Raw genomic sequence first — 21,653 nt, 5'->3', positions numbered from 1 at the left:
AATTTTTGTTGAAAATTTGGCAATCTAAATAATATAATGTAGGAACTACAGAAATTAGAATCTCTACCTCCCCCGGGCTTATTCTTACTGCTGTTTGCTGCTGTTTGGTGATCTTTCTAATTCCATAAAATCTGTCTTCTTTGTCATTTTTGGCCACTGATGCCTCTGATCATTTAGGTTAGCAGTCAGCTAATAATTAGGCAGAGATTTCCTCTACCGCCTAGAACCAATGAATCTCCTAATTTTTGACAAAGGGCTCGATGTGCATGTTGGGTATGCCTCTGTCATGGAGCCAGGCAGTGGGAAACTCTGCAACAGCCATTACTTCCAGCTCGTGCAGAACCTCACGGGCAGCCAAGAGTGAGAACTTAGTGCCTTTTTGAGTTGTTCCTAAAATTTGTACACAACCCTGGGTGTATGCACAACTTTCTAGATCACCAGGGATATATTACAGCTTGCCAAAGCCCCTATGAACATATTTCCCAATTTTTTCCTCTTAAGCTTAGAGGTTAGTCTAATGTTTGCTCCAACTGTTCTCCATGACCCAGACAACCACAATGTTAACAATTTCCTGTATTGTTTTTTACAAATGCCCCAGATAAAAGACCTTTCTTTTCACAGTGGTAAATCTCTTGAGTCCGGTGAGATAAAGACAGTCTTGCAAGGGGGTTCTTCAAGAGAAACACTAAATAGGTCAGCCAATGACAGTTCTCTGGGAATGGGACTTTGAAGGAGCTTCAACTGTGTTCTGCTCCTTCCAGTGGCTGCCAGAGTGCTGGTTTTCACTGTGATTATGGGCCGTGAATTTTCAAGGCTACCACTGAGCTGGGGAGTGAAAATAAGAACAGCACAAGTTAAAATCCCACAAAACTTGCTGCTCTTACCGTGATTCCGACCTTTTTCTTGAATGAACTCTTTGTGAAGTGCTAAAATCCTTTAGTTAATTTGCAAAGTTATGCAAAAGTTGACTTTGATCATTTCTTTCCCCAATTTTCTCATTGCTTTATGGAAGAGAAAATTTTCAGAAGTTCTTGCTTTGCTACCTTGCTGATGTCACCTGAGGAGAGAGCTTTTGAAGAGAAGAGCAAAAAGAGGTAAGGGATAATGAAGGGTATGGGAAGAGAAAAATACAAGGAAGATAAAACTGGAAAATTCCAAGGAGCCGGTAGTGGCACGAATGTCACTTCTCTGTTCCTAAAGTTATAACTGCTTCTTAATCCCAGCCCTACTAGGAGGATATCAAGGCATGAATATTCTTACCCTATGTTAAGCATGAAACTCTACTGTTCTCTGAGTGTAGCTACCTTTCTAGTTAGGTAAGCCTCTGTCTCCACCTTCCTGCTCCCACCTGGCATCCACACCCAGGCTGGTTACTGCTTTAGTGTAAGGCACCAGCTAGAGATTATGTGCTGGTGCTGTCGCCTCTCAAGTGGAGGAAAATATGGGTATAAGGGATTGTCTATGACAGTGCCAAAGCAGAGAAAGGTTACTGCCCCAGCCACATTTGGGTTGTTGATTTCTAGCCCAAAGACATTTTTCTTCCTACAGGGACAAAACAAAAGTTTCCGCCCCCCCAGTCCATTTGTTCAGACAGTGAGAGTGACCATCTGATTCAAAGTCAGAACAGACAAGTAGAGCAAGGCTAATCTAATCCTGATGCCCCACTAATGAGTGAAGCCAGCGACACGACAAATCTGTGACCAGTGATAACATTATGGAAGATTTTAGACCCTATCCACAGGAATAAGAAGCCAATGAGAAAGTGCATATTTAAGAATTGAAAGAAAGGATAGGTTTGAATGGAAAAGAGCAAAGTTAAACGGAGTTTAGAAGTGTCTGGGTCGTTGAATTTGAGGTTGGTGCCAAGTGCATAAGAAAGACTTCTTAGTTGGCTGGTTCATATAGTAATTAGTTCTAGTTTTGTTCAAGTTGGTAGTTTTACAAAACAGACTCTATTAACTCATGCTATGTAGGCTAATTTGGTTGTTTCTAAGTCTTTAGTTAAAAAAGAAATTATCCCCTTTATAAGAAAGCAGAAATGCCAAAACCTGAATGTCTTCAACTGACCGTTTGCTGTAATTTTACTACCCAATCAATAATTCCCATTGCACTGGGTCTGCATAAAAACCATCAATCCACAATTCTATCATATAGATTCTCAATCTTAATCATTTAGACATTATAGGAAAACTACATTTAAATGGTCATTATAAAGGGATTTTTCCTACTTCTTTTGAAAGTTGGGTAAATATTCAATTGATATTTAACATAGAGTCTGATTTTATTGCAGAAATTAAACATTTATATGTGCACATTTTGAATCTGTGCTAGAAAATGCTAATCTCTCAGTCAGTACTGCAACTCAAGATTATATAAATAAAGTTTTCCTTGAAAAAATACTAAAAAATATCAAACTCTCCAAATAGATGCAAACGAATTTCTGCTTTTAAACTTTCTTGGGAAATAAAATTCTAAGGAAGTATGAAAAATTGAACAGTTCATTATCAATGAAAATGAACTACACAGTAATGTTACAATAAGCAGAATTTATTAAGAAGCTAAAATCTAGCAACTTCTAAAAGTGATAGGATAAAGATTTATCAGAAGTTTTTGTGTTGTGTTTTTGACATGATATTAGGTCTTTTGCATCCTAGGCAAATATGCATAAATGCATTTTTTGTCTTTCCCCATGAAAAACAGAAAATTGTTGGAGGCAATACATTAATTGTATTTTTTCTTGTGTCTGATTAATCTTGCATACTCAAAAAAGGAAACAGTTGGGATTACTCTTTATGCTAAATTGATAATAACTTTAAATTAATTACTGGTGTTGTTTGAACATGGATTTTAATCTCTTGATTGAAAAGACATTAAAACAGATCTTTAGCCACCTAATGACAGGAAACCAATTATCTGAGTGGATCACAGCATTGCAGATACTTAGGAAATATTCTTAACACAACCAACTAGTAAAGTTATTTTTGAGGAAATATCTTGGAGGTATCCTTTTTTCAATTACCATCAATAACTTAAGCCATTTCTAAATGCAAATCTAGCCACTTTTTATAAATTTGTGCAGTTCAAAATTTATCCAGAAAGGAAATAGTCAGTGTCTCTCCTGACTTGTGAAAAATGTCACAAACAGCTGGAAACTAGGCGGGAATGCAACATTACCAATTAAAGTAACGAAGCAAGATTTTTAAAACAAATTGTTTTGTATAGAAAACATTATTTTTCCACATAATTAATAGCCCTAATGGTATCTGCTACATATTCAAAGTGAGCAGAAAGACAAATGTTTCCTTAGAGAACACCCAGCCCAAATATCAGTAGATTATTTGACTATGTGACATCCCCAGAGGCAATTCTGAGCTGAGTGCACAACTGCCTGTGGAGCTCACCAAAAGGCCAGATGTTGCTACTAGAATGTTCCAAGCCTTGGCATCTGGGCCTTGGCAAGCCCCAGAGATAGCCTTGGGTCTTGTACCTATTGCTAAAATAGAAAATGAAAGAAAGTTCCACAATAGAGAGTCTAAATGATTTTGAAGAAATATACAGGAATGAAAAGTAATTCAAAGTAACACTAGCTTTTAGTAAATTATTGGTTTGTCTACACCACGTAAATACATGGGGAGAATGTCAAAATAGTTTCAAGGCTGGGAAAATCATTTTCATTGACTTTCACTGTGTTCTACAATAATTGAATCAATCACTTAAATTAGTTTCCGGAAACTGAGAACGCACATTTTTCATTAGTGAATAGCAATAACAGAAGGAAGATGGCCATAATCTTAGTCTCAGATTTCGGGTAGTTTTAGAGTTTTTGAACTATTTTTCATCCCATTTTTTTTTTTAATCTTACATTAGTCATCATACAATACATCATTAGTTTTTGATGTAGTGTCCCATTTCTATTTAATTTAAGGTTTGAAATGTAGAAGTCAAAATATGGCTGTTGGTACGCAAAAATGAATTGTTTTATGGATCTCATTTTATTAAGGTATTTTTTTGGGGGGGTTAAAATAGATTTATAGGTAGATTCTGAGAAATAGCATGGTAATAATGAGAACTTCGAAAATTCATACCTTTAACTTAGTAATTCCTCAACTCTTAGGAATTTGTCCTAAGAAATTAATTAGATATAGACAAAAATTTATTTGTATGTTCATTGTGAAGGTAAATAGCTAAATACCAGTATAAACATACAATAATGGGGTGGTTATACACAATAGAGTATTTTATACTATTAAAATAATTTTAAGGACTGTTTATTGGCATAGAAAATGCTCATGATATGTTAAGAGCAGGAAATAAAACTATATGAACAATAGAGCCCCAACTGGAAAAAAGTCAGGTATAAACTGATTGAAGACTAGAAAAAATATATAAAAGTATTAGGATTGTTATGTTTGGAGAGTGGGCCATAGGTACTTTTTTATTTTCTTCTTCATTAGTTAACATTGTATACGTATCTTATAAAGATCATATAGTAAATATTTAAAAATATTTTGCAAAAGAATTAAAACAGTATGTTTTATTATTGCATTAGCAAAATGTGTATAGTTTGAAACGGCAGTAAATCAACCACAACTTATTTAGACCTGAAACACTGAAAATTCTCTAGCTATTTTAGCTTCCACCCAAGTGTTGGGATTTCTGCTTTGTCTTTCCTGAAGATACAGTTAACAAATCCTGAGGACATAGTTAACAAATACAGTTAAACAATTCCACCTAAGTGTTGGGATTCTGCTTTGTCTTTCCTGAGGATACTACTATTCTGTTAGAAAACTGTATGTGAAAAAGAAAAGAAAAATCCATTTTTAAACCAAAATAATATTTCCGAAATACACTGAACAGTGCTGCATTAAGAAACAATTTCAAAAAAGAAAACAATTTCAGGATGATAAGTGTCCTTTTGTTATAAATTTGGTTTATCTTAATTATTCCAATTTTAGTATATGTGCTGCCGAAGCGAGCACCTCAATTTATTCCAAACATTAAATCACTTATAGTGTCCTTCCCAAGATACATACCCTGATCCATTTCCCCACACTTAACACTGAATATTAATTGTAATATCCTTAATGGGCTTTTTTTTTTAGTTAGAGATTTTCAGTATTGTTTATTTCCTATTACGAATTTACTTATCTCTAGTGTCTAAAGAATATGTATCATTATATCAATGTATTAGTTTATATATATTTCCAAACATACCTAGAATTTGAATACTTTAAGTATTTAATACCAATATCTATGTTTTCATACAAATCTTACGTTTAATCACAAACAGAAAACTCTTCCGCTTCTAATAGCCTCCTGGCAGCCGGCTTAGTATTTTACTTACTTGGGGTTTAATTTTCACTGAACAGATTTTTTTTTTTTAATTCCAAGCAAAATCAATGTAATCTACGTTAGATGCTCATTTAGCAATATTTCTGAGAGGTGGGGCCAACTTTCAACAGCGGCATCAAGAGAACAATACGTTAAATCAGATTCCCTCTCTTTCTGAGGATGGCAGTGTGAGCTCAGCTGGCCCCCAGTCCTCAGCCCAGCCCTCGGCAGAAGCAGTGAATTCAACCATAGCTACAGCACAGTCTGATCATTCTCCTGATGAAATTACACTGATCTAATTTGCACGCTGTGAAGACATTTGGCACTGGCTGGATGTGAGCCTTGACATCTTCATTGGAACTAAAAGTACACTAAGAACTGACATTACATTTCACATTCTCTTCTGCCAGGTTGTGGCATTTCATCCTCTTTAAAGGCATTATTTCAAGAACATTTAATTTGGCTTTGATATGCCTGCCATTTTGCTGGGTAGAACACACTGCGCCAGAAAAGCTCAGCTGTAATAAAGTTTGGCACCAACAGCCCACCATATACCTGCACCATCCTGTGCAATTTAATTGGCATTCAGTGGGTTGATAAATGGATTGGCTTAATGAGACAATATACTTGACATATGCAGGATTCTCCTGAGGAATAGGATTCATTTTTTCACTTCACACATCAACATGTTACAGATACCAACACAGTCACCTCTAACAGTGGTGCTGTAGCCAATGGATGTCTTCCACTGGGCTGACCAATAGCCCTGTTACCCTCCGACCAGCTCACGCCTTTCTCCCTCAGCACCAAGCCACGTATGACTTTTAAAAGCTATTTTATTTTGTTTTCTCCCAGACACAAGGAAGAAGATCGCCCCTGTCCCTGCTATTTACATAAATCTGGATTTTCCTATGAGACCAAATAGCCGTGTGGCCTAAACAGATTAGTTTTACCTGCTGTAAACCCCTATAAAACACAAGTAATAATGAATTCTAGGTATAACGACTGGCATACAATTATGCATAGGAGCAAGTAGGTGCCATTCTAGCCTCAGAAATACTGGTTTCGGGAATGAATTAATTAAAACAACAAAGACACACCATTTTTCACTCCACAGATTAGCAAAGATTAAAAAGAACCATAACGCTGAATGTTGGCAGGGGAGCGAGGAGACAAGTGTGCCATGCTCTGCTGGTGGGATTCTAAATTAATACAACTTTTCTGGAAGGCAAATGGTAATATGTATCAGAACCCATTTTTAAAAATGGGCATAGCCTTTTACCAGACACTTCTACTTCTGAAAATAGACCACAAAGAAATAAAGATATGTTTAACATGAATTTTCAACAGTGGTTATCACCTCAATTATAATAGGAAAAATTCTAAAACATCTAGGTGCCTTTAAAAAAAGGAGAATACCTAAATAAAATATGGAATACTTATATTCTAGAACCCTATAGAGCTAATAAAATAATGTAATAGAAATATTGGTCATGAAAAAAATGTTCTTGATGTCTTTTATGCCAAAAATGTATTACAAAGCACTAGTTTATTATTAGTCAACTTTTTTGGTGAATAATTTACATATAAACATATCTATAAATTCACACATGGAAAAGTCAAATATCAAAATAGTGACAATGCTTGCTTCTGGAGGTGGAATTAATCAGAGGTTTGTTTTTCTTGATGTTTGTTTTAAAATAAATTATTTATTTAAATGATTTAATTAAGATGGCATTTTAAACTTCTCAAGGAATTTCTTTCCGACAAATATGTGATATTTGGAAACTTTTTTTTACTGTATCCTAAGTCAAATTATGCCCACCTAATTCAATTCTTCTTACAGTTCAAGGTCATTTAATATTCTGTTGAATAGCTGTCCAGGTAGATAGATAATTCATCTTGGACAAATGAAGTTTCTTTCTACTTCTAGCTTCCTGGGATTTCTCATTTCGCTAGTAACAGCTTATTAGTAGAAAGCTGCAGATTTTTAGAATGCAGTTGACATTCAAAAGACTTCCGGAGTTTACAACTTCCAACTACAATCTTTCCTAAAGGGAAACAGCTTGGACAAAATTTTTGATTTTATGATGCTGATGATTTTTTATTTCATTTTTTTAAAGATTTTTATTTATTCATTTGAGAGAGACAGAACAAAAGAACTTGAGCCAGGGGGAGGGGCCAAGGGAGAGAGAGAGAAGCAGACTCCCCACTGAGCAGGGACACCGATGTGGGACTGGATCCCAGGACCCGGGGAACATGATCTGAGCTAAAGGCAGCCGCTTAGCTGACTGAGCCACCCAGGTGCCCCTGCTGATGATTTTTTAAAAAGATAGAAAAAGATAGAAAATAAGAATCCAGACATGAAAAGGTTATTTATTTAGATTTGCTAAGGTCCCATGGGAACCATATTGTGCCTGCCACTGGGCAAGATGGGGTACCTGCCTTCAAGTCTGCCCAGGCAAATAGAAAAGGGAAGATAATTGGGATGGAATGAAAGTGCTTTAAGGGGGAGATCAGCTTAGGGGAGCCAAAGTGCTCCATAATAACCAATTGGAAGGCTTGGTTAGCGGTTCGACCCAGGCAGGGTGAGGCGCCACGTGAACAGTGTCCAGGGCAGCTGCACGGCTGGCAGCCTCGCAAGCCTCTGCGCCCACACACTACCTACCCCTGGCTTCCTTCCTGCCTCTGAGGTGGGGAGGACGCCCACGAGCCACTGCTCCTCATTTCAACTGGGTGCCAGTTTGGTGCTCTCCATTCTGCTCCAAAGGAAGTTCCAACATGCAAATAAGCCCAAGGAAATGAAAAAATGAAACGGTGTGTGACAGTTTCTAATTACTGCATAAAAACAACATATGGAAACTTCATTGTCCATTTCATCGCCCAACATGTACCATCAAGTCAGACTTCTTTTACCCAAATCACTCTCTGGAGCATTCAGACCTGGTTTATTTCAATAAGAAGGTTTTTCACCCTTTTAAAAATTTCTGATGGGGATAATAGTATTTTTTGTTGTTGTTTAATTTTGAACATCTTGATTATTAGGAGGTTTTTAGAACCTTGCCTGTTTTCTATTTGAGTTTTCTCATTGTATTTCTAAAGTGAGTTAATTCTATTCCCCAGGGCTACTCACAACCTGGATTGATGTTGTCCATTCCTCAAAAGTTTAAATTAACTATCCGTAAGTACCTTTTATAAATGCTTGAATGGGTCCCTAATCACTTATTAGAGGAGGCAGGAGGATGGATTTGGCACTTGTAGTCTGCTTTGGTAATCTAAAAACATATGACTGGGGTTCAGAAAAGAAAAAAAAAATCAGGGAGACACTGTTTGGTAACTTAAAAAAGAACAATAAGGCAAATGAAAAAAAAAAACACAAAAATTAGTGAAAACAACATCCTTAAGTAGAAAGACTGAGAGGAGGGTCAAGAGATGGGAAGTCTGTCCCCTGCTTTGTCACAGATATACCTGTGTAATCCAAAGCAAATTCTTTACTTCCGGATCCGCCTTAAAATAGGATTTAGGCTACAGGATTTCTAAGATTCGTTTCCTCTTTCCTGCATTCTTAGACTATACAGAATGATTTAAATACTATTTGTTTTCTATATGGGACAAGACACTGCTCACCAAAGGTTGCCTGCACTTAAATGCTAACCTTGGAGTAAAGTTTAAAAGTTGAGGCAAGACCAAAGATGCAAGGCATATATCATGTGCCCATTTGCTAAAAGCAAAATCTTCCAGTTTCTCTTCTCATCCCCCCTGGCCACAGAAGCAGAGTCAGTTAATGAATCAGAAAAAAGCTGGTTACCAGATGTCCTGGCTTATTAACACGCACATCGCATTCTGTAATGGCATTCAACAGCAAGCTGTGTGGAACTGAGAGATGGCAAAGGAAAAGTTCTTCTCTCAGATAAGCTTCAAAATGTGGGTGTCTTTTGATAAATTTAAGGAATGGTTGCTGCACAATTTCATTTCAGCTATTGTCAGGCATTCTATCTACGGGGAGCTTGCCTGGTTTACAAGAGACTCTTCTCCAACGTCACTGGACAACATGTCTCTCTCAGAACTTCCTCCTTCCTCTAATCTGTGCAGAATTGCTGACATGATCTCTTATCTGTGGAAAGGAAGACATCGATAATAAATTTTGGAGCAATGTAAAGGAAAAGCTAATTCTGTTTGATTGGTTTTCACCACAGCTAATTTTAAAGCCACCCATTGTTCAGCTCTGCAGTCTAATTTTATGTTAATATCCTGAAAGTTGTCAAATCTTGGCAAAACCTATGCATAAATTACACAGAAAGTAGCTCACAGGAGGGGGAAAAGTAATGACTGTCATGGTTAGCCAAACCCATTAATAGTCTGACAAGCAATAACCCAGGAGCTCTGGTCAACTGCTGCAGACATCTGTGAAACTTTTGCAATTAATATCATTTTTTCCCTTTTTTTGTTGTTGTTGGAAGAGGTATCAGCTGTGAAATAGCATGCAACTGACTGATCATTATCAGCTCTGCCGGTAAGAGTTGGGTTTATCATCTTTCTTGGTTGACCATTGTCCCCCTTTTCACAAAAAGCCACTTTTTTTTTTTTTTTAAGTAATGCAGTGTTTTTCAGCACAAAGATTGATGGTCTTTAGAAAACAGTTGCCATTGGTGTATGGATACTCAAACAATAAAAAAATCAGATGCTTCAATCTCTAATTCATTACTGACTTTTTTCTTCCTGTGAGGTTGGAAAGAAAGATGGGGAGGCTTAAAATCTCTCTTCAAAGCTACACCCTAAGCCCTAGGTTTGCTGGTAGATCATCTTACTATGTCTTCTCCTACCTCATCCCACATTATTGCAGCACACCTTTCCTGTGGATAAGGGCTTCAGGGTAAAAAAAATGTATCCACCTTCCTGATGGTTAAAACATAATATCACTCTGTATGTGTGTTTACAGACACATACATAATCTACTGCTCATTTACCCAGAGAATATTGCTGGTAGAATTAGTTGAGTTTCCAGATATGCCTGGGAAGGCTTCTCCGTCTTTCCCCAGAGCTGTTATTGTTGATGCATCTGGCATAGTACCTGGCACTGAGTGGAAGCTCAAAAATATTTGTTGAATCAACGGGTAGATGGATGGATGGATGTTCCCTGGGCATTTTTCCATTTATGACCATTTTGTAGCGTCATTTATTGATTTTATGCAGAAATTTCTTGCTGCTAAAAAACATTTCCTGTGTGTAGGGTTTTCTCAGAATGCTGACGGAAGACCTGCTCTTAAAAAACCTTATAAGCAATCTGAAATGTCTGCCTTATAAAACCATTTGGTACCCAAACTCTTTCTGAGCTCCTGCTTTGTGCCAGGACCTATGCTTGGACATGGGTATAAGAAGATGAATAAAACAGTTTTTGCTATCATAGAGTTAGTTCACATAATGTTCAGAGGCAGCCATTAGAAAGGTGATTCCAAACAGAACATGGTATATGCTGTAACAGGTTTCTATAATACAGGTTTCAACAGACTTCAAGGAGCAGCAAATTCTACCTGGTACTGCAGGGAAAGACATCATGGTAAAGAGACATTTGGACCGCATCTCATTTAAAACAAAACAAAACAAACAAAACATTGGAAGAGAGAGTGAGGAAAGGTTTGAGGCTCAAGGTCTGCATGTGTCAAGCTATAGAGTCATAAAAGGGCACAGAATTTTAAAGAATAGTGAGATGGTCAGTGGCGAGAAGCAGAGGGCATGGGAGGATATGGCAGGAGATGAGGCTGGGAAGGAAGTGAAGTAGGATAAAAATGGCCTTGGTGCCATCCTAGTGACTGCATTGTATCCTGCAGGCAATGGGAGATGAATGAAAGGGAGCCTTTAACCAGAGAATCAACTCCACAGGTCTTGTCTATGATGGCTAGTATTAGTGGGGAGGAGTGTGAGAGGGGAGATGAAAGGGACTGAAGAATCACGATAGGGAGGCCAGTGAGAAAGTCATTTCAATAACCTCATAGAGAGATGATAAGAAAGGAGAAGCAACAGATTTTGAAGACATTTCTGCAGTAAACTGTCAAGATTGGGTGATTGATTGCATGTGGGGGTAAAAGAGCTATGATAGAGGATGACTCCTAGTTTTTGTGTAAATAGCAACACCTTTAATTAAGACAAGGGCACAGAAAGCAGCTGGCTGAGGTTGATGTAGGAGTAAAGAAACTGCAAGGATATAAGGGAAGACAATATGTAAATTGTCTGGAAATCAGTCTTTGGAAAATAATGAGTAGCCATACACCGAACCATTTCCAACTACCACCAATAAAGCCAACAAATCAAACAAGAACTCAATAAAATCTAACAGATGCTAATCAAAGGCAAATGCCATTAGAAAGACTTTTAAGGAATAATCAGGAGGAAAAACAACTAAAATATACAAATAATAACTGGTCCTTTGAACTTACAAAAAAGAGCTGATTAACAGGAAGCTGTTTATAGCTTCTGAGTTCTGAGCTTTCTGAACTGACTACTGAATGATATGCTTAATCTGACCCATTTCTTCTTCTTTCCCTAAATATTATAGTAACATTTACCAAATGAAAATGATATTCATAAAATCTAAACCCCCTAACAGTCACAGTCTTCAATTTGGCAACACATGTGGATTCCTCTCTAGCCTTGTCAGAACTGAACATATTCTGGACAAATCGAGAAGGAAGAAAGTATTGGAGCAATCACAATAAATGAATGCCAGTTGTCTGAAAAACAAGTCTGCTGTCATCTTGGGACACATCATTTTTAGAAACAATGACCCATTTGGCAGCCTCACACATGTTCCCATCTCTGAAGCTTTCCAACATTCCAGACCTTACTTTATTTAGGTTTGAGATTTTCTTGATTATAAATCTTCGGTGAAGCAAGTGCAGAATCTTAATTCCATTCAGTATTACTCATTCCATTCACACTTTTTTTTTCCTCATTGTGTTACTGACCCTTGTTTTACTGCTTCAGAGACCTTGTCTGGGCACCTCTTATCAAATGGCAGCAGTCTGGAATGTCTAATTATTTCACTGTTGAACTTGCACAGCTGTCCTAGATGGTCTGTTTAGTAGAGCTGGTCCTCCTGCTTTTGAAAACAGCCTTTGTTAACATGGCTTCCTTTATTAGAAAAAGTTACATTTTGGCTTAGTCAACCTCTGAAGGGCCCTGAGTTAGTACTATTCAAATTATCAAGCTGCACTTTTTTGTCTTCTTATTGACTTTCTATTGATTACACAAAGTTTATAAAAGGTAGGAATTTAGGCATCCCAGAACCCAGAAAATATTCTACCTGTCTCCCAGCATCTGACAATATCACTCCTCATTAAATTTTGACTTGAAATGGTTCTCTTGGTATACATAGGATTTTCCAGAATATGTGAACTCTAAAGTCAAAAGAAATTTCCTAGAGAATCTCTAGCCTGTAGACCTAGGTTGAGAGAGACTCTGGGAAGTTAAATGTTTCTCTTTTGAAAGGGAGGTCAGACTAAGTTTCAAGGAAAGGAAATAGGGTCACAGAAGTAAGAGTGGTAATTCAGTCAAAGAATAGGCCTTTGTTGGGGAATAACAAGGTGGTGGAGCCCCAGAAGCAAAGAGACCCTGTCTTCAGTGAAGGCCTTTGACTTCTGAACACACCAGCCCTTCTTCCTTTGTGGGGGTTTCTTCAATGTCAATTGCTCTTTTGTACATGTTTGCCTTTTAACCTGATTTCCATTGTATGGTGATGATTTTCCCTTCCCCATCTTTTAGATCTTTAGATAAAAGTAGTCAAAATGATTCTTCCAAGTTCTTTGTAGAAATAGCTTAATAGGCTGTTTTAATTTTTCATTTTATTCAGATTTTTCAGTTTTAGTTCTAATTGTATTGCTGTGAAATGAATGCAATGTTTTCCAAAACTATTATAACCAGAAGTAGCTAAGAATATGTATATTGTTCTTCATCTTACACACCACTGTTACAACATAGCTTATTTATAAATTTAGAATCCTTGAATAGTTATTAATCAAAATCATCAGAAATGACAAGTTTAAAAAAATTGAATCAACTCTTCCTCCAAAGATAGTTTACAGATATTTAGATAGGCCAAATAAAAATAATAAAATGTGAACAGTCCTTCTTTATAATTAAATGGAAAAAAGGGGTGCCAGAGTGGCTCAGTCAGTTAAGCGTCTGCCTTTGGTTCAGATCACGATCCCGGGGTCCTGGGATTGAGCCCCGTGTTGGGCTCCCTGCTGAGCAAGAAGTATGTTTTTCCCTCTCCTGCCCATTTTCCCTCTCCTGTGCTTGTTCTCTCTCCTTCACTCTCTCTCTCAAATAAACAGAATCTTTAAAAAAAATGAAAAAAAAATTACCACTTTTCCTACTCCCATTCTTCAGGAAAACACTAGAATTGAAGTCTCTGTTTTCAGATTATATGTTTGAATCTAAATGAAGCAACATTTTGGCTACGTTTATCTAGCTAAGAAAAATTAAGCTCAATTTTCAGCGCTTATGTATAGTTAGGGGGAAATGATTATAAATGGTATTTTGCAACTACATCAGTTTAACATGTATTCTTAAGTCTATGGATACTTTCAAGAAGCTGATGACATAATTGTTTGAGTAAACACATTCTTTTGAAAAATTATTACATTTCAAATAAAAAATATGTAGCATGTACTATAGTAGGTATCCCTTTTTCTCTTTAAGATGAATGGGCTAATTCACAACTTGCTGCAGGTCAACAAGGCCAAATGCCCTGAGCAATATGGAGAGAAAACCCATAATGAAATGGCTAAAGAATACAAAGGGGTCATTGATTTATAAAGTGTATAATCTTCTGGTCTCTGCTTTATATTATGGACATTCCTCTATAATGCTTTTATTTCTGGATCAAGTAAGTCAGCCCAAGTGGTGGCCATGTAGAGGAAGCCTGGGCCCCAGGTTTGAGCCTAGGATCAAACCGCTTTTCAGTAATTCAAGGCTATGAATCTGTGTTCAGATAAAACTTTTCACTTTTCTCACCAAAAATGAGGAAGGAGTAGAGAATGCAAGTTGCCATCTGATATTCCCCCTCTCCCTCTTCCTCAGGAACAAATATTTGTTTGGGGGTAGAAAGCAAGCAACCTACTTACAATTTTCTTCCTCTCTTACATGTAGGTGTGACCCAATGAGGTACTAGCCTATGAGGGGAAACAGAATTCTGGGTAGGCTGTTTAAAGGGAATGGATTCAGCAGAGATATTTAATGTTTTGTTCTCTCTTCCTAATGTTTGGACTACAGATGTGGGAATGGAACTCTGGCTGCCATCTGGAATTATGAGGTAAACTTGAGGGTGGAATGGGAGCCAAAAAATAAAAGGATTGTGGATTCTCAATGACTGTGGGGCTGTCATATCAGCCTTGACTACCTAACTCCAGATTTCTCTATATGAGAGTTTTTAAAGTCACTATTGTTATGGTTTTCTATTATATGCATCCAACTCAAGGTGGTAAGAGGAGGAGCATTATTTCATTTCTGCTCTTATTGGGAAGGTTCATATGACCTTTGGTTTCACACTATATATAATATATGGTCACCTGTTTCTCTTTTACTACTGATTCCCCCCCCTTTGATATAAAGTGGAAAATCCTCAGACTAGAATGTGTATGTATTGATTCCTATCTTAACATATTTAATCACAGAACCCTAGGAGACTACCAGCTGAGCAAAATGGCTTCTCAGACATAACACTGCCAGCCTTAATTGGAGTATAGAGTGGGGTGGGGCAGGGAAATATAGGCCAAGTGGGCAGTGCTCAGTGACAAAGTGTCGTAGAAGGCCAATCAACAACTAAGCATTTGTCTCCCAGAATCCTGTTCAGGGTCTACTTGAGTAAGGCAGTAATAACACATGCTAATACTGGAAGGCTGAACAAAGATCCTTAAATTATAAAATCTCTTCGGAGCTACTGTGTCTTTCACTTGTGAAGTATACAAGGACATAATTTCACTATTTTAAGATAAAAGAATTAACAATACTGTGGAAAACAATAGCTTCTCTTGCATTGTTTTGCTTTTTGTTATTGCTACTGCTACTTATTGGCATGGAATATGATCAAAATATACATAGAATAATAGACCATTGAAACTGGATACATCTTTTGTATCAGGATATTATAGGCTACATACAGGGGAAAAAAAAAAAAAGAAGGGAAGGGAAGGGAAAAAATACCCACAAATCTCAGAGTCCCCAGCTAGGGACAAGAATTGCTGATATAAATAATCAGGCAATGCCTGTTAGTCAACTTTTTTTTATCAGCTGCATCTAGTAATAGTCAAGTATAAACCTCCTTTGGACTCATATGCACAAAAAGTCAAACCAGAAAAAATGCTTATGCTCCATGAAGCTCTCAGATATCAACTTAAAAATGCCTGCTGACAGCAGCCTGGGTTAACTCCAAGAGACTAACAATTTCTGGCAACTGGATTTCAAAAGGGAGAAGGGACATGAGAAGGAAGTCCTTCAGAACAGATTACCACTGATATCCTTGCCGGCAAAGAGGGTGGTCACTACCTAACTTGTTTGTGAACTTGTGAGAGAACAGCATCTGTGACATCCTGAGTATTTGGGGAATGCTTTATGGGGATTTGGGAAACATAAAAAAAGAAAAAAGAATTTCAAAGCCTGATCAGTTTGTATGGCATTATTAGACAAATACATGGGTCATAAGGTGTTTCCTTCTACCTCCTACATATACTATTTAATAAAAACTGTATGAGGATAGTATTTGCCCTGATACTATTCTTTCTTCACTCAACAATGTTTTCTTTTTTCTCCCTCAATAATTCTCTATATGGTGATAAAATATTTTCTCAAAATGCCTAGTATCCAAATATTTCAACATATCCAGGGGCCTGATGGACGTTTTCATCCTGAAATCTCTTGTATCTAAAGTTATATAATTCTTGCCATGATAAACAAACATAATTGTTATTTTAATGGTCATTGACAATGCAGTTACTACACTGCCATAATTAAAAAAAAGTTTTTTTTCCTTTTTACACTTTTAAATCTGGTGCATTTCAGTGACAGCTGGAAGTCATTTTTAACTAGCTAGTTGTCTGGGGCAGATACAATGGCCCTGATGTTCAAGGTCTTATGGCTGATACAAGGTATATCTGTTTTTCTTTTTTTTTAAGATTTTATTTATTATTTATTTGACAGACAGAAATCACAAATATGCAGAGAGGCAGGCAGAGAGAGAGGAAGGGAAGCAGGCTTGCTGCTGAGCAGAGAGCCTGATGCGGGGCTCGATCCCAGAACCCTGGGATCATGACCTGAGCTGAAGGCAGAGGTTTTAACCCACTGAGCCACCCAGGCGTCCCAGGTATATCTGTTTTTGACATTAGGATCACTACTATCTGGCTGAGCTACCAATTCCTGATTTGAGATGCCACAACACAGGCCTATTTGTTTAGTCCTTCTGAAGGTAGGGGCAAAACTAGGTTAGGGAGATGGTATCAAGGTGGAGAGAGCAGACTGAGTTGACTTCTCTGTGTCTCTGTAATATTCTAAAAGGCTTATAACCTCTGGGGTGCCTGGATGGCTCAGTCAGTTAAGCATGTGATTCTTAGTTTTGGCTCAGGGTGTGTGATCTCAGGGTTGTGACACTGAACCCTGCATGGGCTCCTTGGTGGGTGCGGAGTCTGCTGAATATTCTTTCTCTCCCTCTACCCCTTCTCCCAGTTCTCCCTTTCTAAAATAAATAAATGGGGGAGCTTTCAACCTCTATTTTTAGTTACCAGGGATCAAGGCCATTATTAGAAATGACCATTGACAGTATACAGCCTTCACCTGGACTCTTCTCCTTTGTTTAAATTTTATTTGTTCCAAGTAGCATTTTCCTTAAACTTCAAGGCCTAATGGAATCTAGTGGAAGAAATAGAAGTGAAAGTACCTAGCTTTAGCACCCCAGTAGAACTGCATACAATGGGGAAAAGATAATTCTCCAAAGAAAAGAATGAGAAGAGTGGAGAAGGGGTGCTAAATGACCAAGAGGCAGTAAATGTCTACCTTCTTTTTAGCTGGAAAAAAAAAAAAAAAGCTTACTAAAAAAATTGAAGCTGAAGAAAATGGTTATCTTTATACAAAATACAAACAAAAGAAACTAAACTAAACTAAATAAAAACAAAACCTGTCTCTGAGTTAAAAGTAGTGCTGTTAAATTTTAGCATCAGGACATTTCTTTCTTTTTATTTTTAATTTATTTTTTAAATTTCTTTTCAGTGTTCCAGAATTCATTGTTTATGCACCACACCCAGTGCTCCATGAAATACGTGCCCTCCATAATACCCACCACCAGGCTCACCCAACCTCCCACCCTCCGCCCCTCCGAAACCCTCAAATTGTTTTTCAGCGTTCTCCCCCTCCAATTTCCCCCAACTCCCTTCTCCTCTCCATCTCCCCATGACATCTGTGTTATTTCTTATGCTCCAAAAATAAGTGAAACCATATGATAATTGACTCTTTCTGCTTGACTTATTTCACTCAGCATAATCTCTTCCAGTCCCAGCCATGTTAATACAAAAGTTGGGTATTCATCCTTTCTGATGGAGGCATAATACTCCATAGTATATATGGACCACACCTTCCTTATCCATTCGTCCGTTCAAGGGCATCTTGGTTCTTTCCACAGTTTGGAGACTGTGGCCATTGCTGCTATGAACATTGGGGAACACATGGCCCTTCTTTTCACTACATCTGTGTCTTTGGGGTAAATACCCAGTAGTGCAATTGCAGGGTCATAGAGAAGCTCTATTTTTAATTTCTTACGGAATCTCCACACTGTTCTCCAAAGTGGCTGCACCAACTTGCATTCCCAACCTTTTTCTTTCTTTCAACTATTCTTTCTACCATGAGATTCTGAAATAAAACTCAGCAAAAAATACCAAGTAATTCTAAAGATACTACTAGTTTGCCTGACTGGTCAGGCTCCAGTATCACTCACTGTTACTTATTTACTTAAATTTCTAAGCTATGAGGATATAGTTTTGAAGTCTGGATAAACTTTAGGTAAGTGAAGGGGGGATAAGGCTGGGTTTGGAAGACTCTCTAGCTACAGAAAGATGGTGCAGTTGGGCCATGGAGTAATTTCTAAGAGATTTTTGGCATCAAACAGAAACGTGACTGGAGAGGCTTAAAGCATAAGTACTTAGGAAAAACATATGATAGAATCATAAAATCCTATGGTCATGACAGAGTTACATTGATTTGAAACGGCAAGTACTTGGCTTACAAACTCATCTGATCTCACCCTATACTCAAAATATGCATCACAGATCATTCAAGATACTATCTGCTGATTAGCTGCAGAGAAAATTGCCCATTGTTCTATCCCTCCAAGCCCATCTACTATAACAGCGTTCTCATTATCTAAAATTTCAAACTAGATCTCTGAGACTCCTGACAGTCCTGCTCTAAAAGCACTTATTCCCCAGCATTATCCTCTGCTACAAGTCACGGTGACCCTCTTACCATTTTCTTAAACACATCTCCATCATTCACTATTTCATGACTCTGTGTATGTTGTTTCTTTTTTCTCAAATACTCTGATATTCTTACCTACTGGTGAACTTCTTCCCATCCCTCAAAATATTTTGTCCCTTTTTTATCTTCAAGAACTTCCTGAATTCCATCAAATTGAGTTTCTTATTCTTATCATCTGAACTCCTATAACACTTAGCGTTTCTCTCTCTAAGATAACTTTCATTGAGTTTTGGTGTTTATATATTTGTGTCCCTCATTAGGCTTCATGACACTTGAAGGTAGACTTAAGTCATTATCATCTTCTTCTTCGTCCTCCTCCTCCTCTTCTTCTTCTTCATCTTCTTCTTCTCCTTCTCCTCTTCCTTCTCCTTCTTCTTCTTCCTCTTCAAGATTTTATTTATTTGACACAGAGAGAGAGAGAGCACAAGCAGGGGGAGCTGGAGAGGGAGAAGCAGGCTCCCCAGTGAGCAGGGAGCCTGATGCGGGACTTGATCCCAGACCCAGCGGTCATGACCTGAGCCAAAAGCAGACGCTTAACCAAATGAACCACCCAGGTGCCCTGTCTTATTCTTCTTTTGATCTGCCCTAACTTGAAGACAGTCTGACCACTGTAGATTCTCAATAAATGATACTGACCGAATAAATGAATATCATCTGACTTTCGTAGCCATCCTGCCATAAGCTCTGAGAAAGGAGGGGTCTTTGATTTGATGTTACATTTCCCTTCCTATTGAAAAATACATATTTTAAGATTGATGTGTATAGTATATGAACTACCTTCCCTTGAAATATTATATAGGAGTTTATAGTTTTGCTTGATTCAGCTTGCTTTAGCTTTATTTGTATATTGGTTTTTATAAATGTAAATTAAAGTGTTATGCTATTTAGGGAAGCTGAGATTAATCAAAACCCCTGTGCTTTAAATGGAATATCCATATTTATTACTTGAATTATATATAATTCTGTTTATTTTAACAACATTTTTCTGGATACATCTTTGAATCTCATTGAGTAGATGTCCATTTTCAACCCCAACTCATCATATAGTATTCACAGGAGTGTTTTGTTTAAAAATGCACAAAGGTATCTTATTAAATAATGTCACAAACATGAAGTTCATTATTATGCAAATGCCATCCTTGGAACAGATTTGTTAATTGTAACTCATTTGCATAATTAATGAACTCCCAAATGAATTATGCCTTTACAGATTTGTGCAGCATTGTTTTAAAATAAATTATAAAATACATGTCAAAGGAAGAGTGCTTTCTGGGTTCCCACAGCATTGTTTGAAAATTAATTACCAAATGCTTGTCAAATTAAAATGAGTTTGTAGTTTTTACAATGTTATTTTAAAATTAATCACAAAATAAAATGTCACTGCATTAAAGTAAACAACTTGTTATTTTCTCTAAAAGAACCACAGAAAATAGCATTTTAACTTCAATTACATTGTTTGGTATAGTGATTCTAGTGTTTTATGCATTTCATTTTTACACTGTGACTTAACAAAGTTGTTAGCATGTTAATGTTTTGGTAAATTGAGATTTAATTTAATTTTATTATGTAGCTTATTTTATACAGTTGATGATTAATGCATTGAATATGAACCCAGTATGGGTTTGTTCATGATAAATTGGGAGTTTAAAAAACATTCAAGGTCACTTGAATCTGTTGTATGAACAGTATTCTTAAGATTTGTTTTATTGAAATTTTGCCTGCTGCCAGTTAAAATGATTAAAGGCATATAGCAGGGCTGTCTTTCTACCTATTCTGACATAAACAGTAGCATAATTCCTTTCTTCGGTACACTGAAATCTTTCGGTCCCCCATGCTACTTGTTTCATTCTGTGGAAATTGTCTGCTATTACCCAGAATCCCTAATTACACCCCCAGTCCTCTCCAGTCCACACGGAACCCCCACTATCCAAAAGCTGGATGGAAAATGCCAGGGTACTTAAACAATGATTTGACCAAAATGATTTTCAAAACAAAAGATTTGGTAAACAGTTTTTAGGAATTAATGTTGCCAACCAAATACCCTTCCAAATATTAAGATACAAGAATAAAAACAATAATAATAATCCCTGCATAGGGGTATAATGCCTAATAATGAAACAGTCACTTCAGAAGAATTTTGTTTTGTTTTGTTTTTAATAATAGTATCCTCCCTTTGCTCATCTCTCCTTCTTCTTATTTCCCAAAGCAGACCAGTTGTCTGCGGTTTACATTCTATCTTGTCAGTTCTTGACCACTGAACATTAATCTATGGGGGAAGGCCTTTGTTTGATATGATTGCAACTATGCAAATCGATACCAACTAGACAATAATTCTTAAGTTAGATGATAAGCCATTTTCTTTCTGTTTTTTTTGTTGTTGTTGTTCTGTATATAGCTGCTTTTCTAAACTCCTATGAACTATTCCTTTTGTGGAATAGTTTCCTTTTGTGTAAACTGATAAACATAGTAGTCCATTTTGAAGAGGCAATATTTCTTCTAATTTATAACTGGTCTGTGAATAAGAACCCATTAGCTCATGTAGATTAAAGAACTTAAGCTTCTGCCATCTCCTATTCAATTCTGGCACAGATATTACTCAAACACTTAAAACACATATATTTTTACAATCAAATCAAATATAACTGCTGTTGTCAAAGCTCTGATGCTACCCTAGACATGTTCCTTTGTTTAAATCCCTCAGGATAGTTTTACTTGACATCCTTTTTGAAATTCTATATCATTATGCTTACAAGTACAAGACAACAAAACATCTAACAGACAAACTATCTCATAACTAACATTTTTAG

At 37.0% G+C, this 21,653-nt stretch overlaps 2 long non-coding RNA genes across 6 annotated transcripts in view; one reads left to right on the top strand and one right to left on the bottom strand.

Annotated features, from left to right (window-relative positions):
• The window catches only part of LOC116866842, an 84,410-nt gene that overhangs the window by 58,924 nt on the left and 3,833 nt on the right, over positions 1-21,653 (bottom strand). Inside the window, exon 3 of one of the 5 annotated variants that reach the window (XR_004382490.1) lies at positions 925-1,069. The exons of 2 other annotated variants lie outside the window; for them this stretch is intronic. This is a non-coding gene — a long non-coding RNA (uncharacterized LOC116866842). Of the gene's footprint in view, positions 1-924; positions 1,070-15,901; positions 15,936-17,077; positions 17,385-21,653 lie in introns of those variants that run through there. 2 more of the 5 variants (XR_004382487.1, XR_004382489.1) reach the window with 2 other exon arrangements.
• LOC116866841 lies at positions 1,012-15,829 on the top strand. The gene is made up of 4 exons (XR_004382485.1): positions 1,012-1,094; positions 8,455-8,512; positions 14,602-14,641; positions 15,796-15,829. It is a non-coding gene; the product is annotated as an uncharacterized LOC116866841 (long non-coding RNA).

This window comes from Lontra canadensis, unplaced genomic scaffold, assembly GCF_010015895.1.
Source record: "Lontra canadensis isolate GAN:19392208 unplaced genomic scaffold, GSC_riverotter_1.0 scaffold11, whole genome shotgun sequence".
Classification (NCBI taxonomy): Eukaryota; Metazoa; Chordata; class Mammalia; order Carnivora; family Mustelidae; genus Lontra; species Lontra canadensis.
The sequence above is the reverse complement of the archived record's forward strand: the minus strand, read 5'-3'. Positions and strand labels throughout refer to the sequence as shown.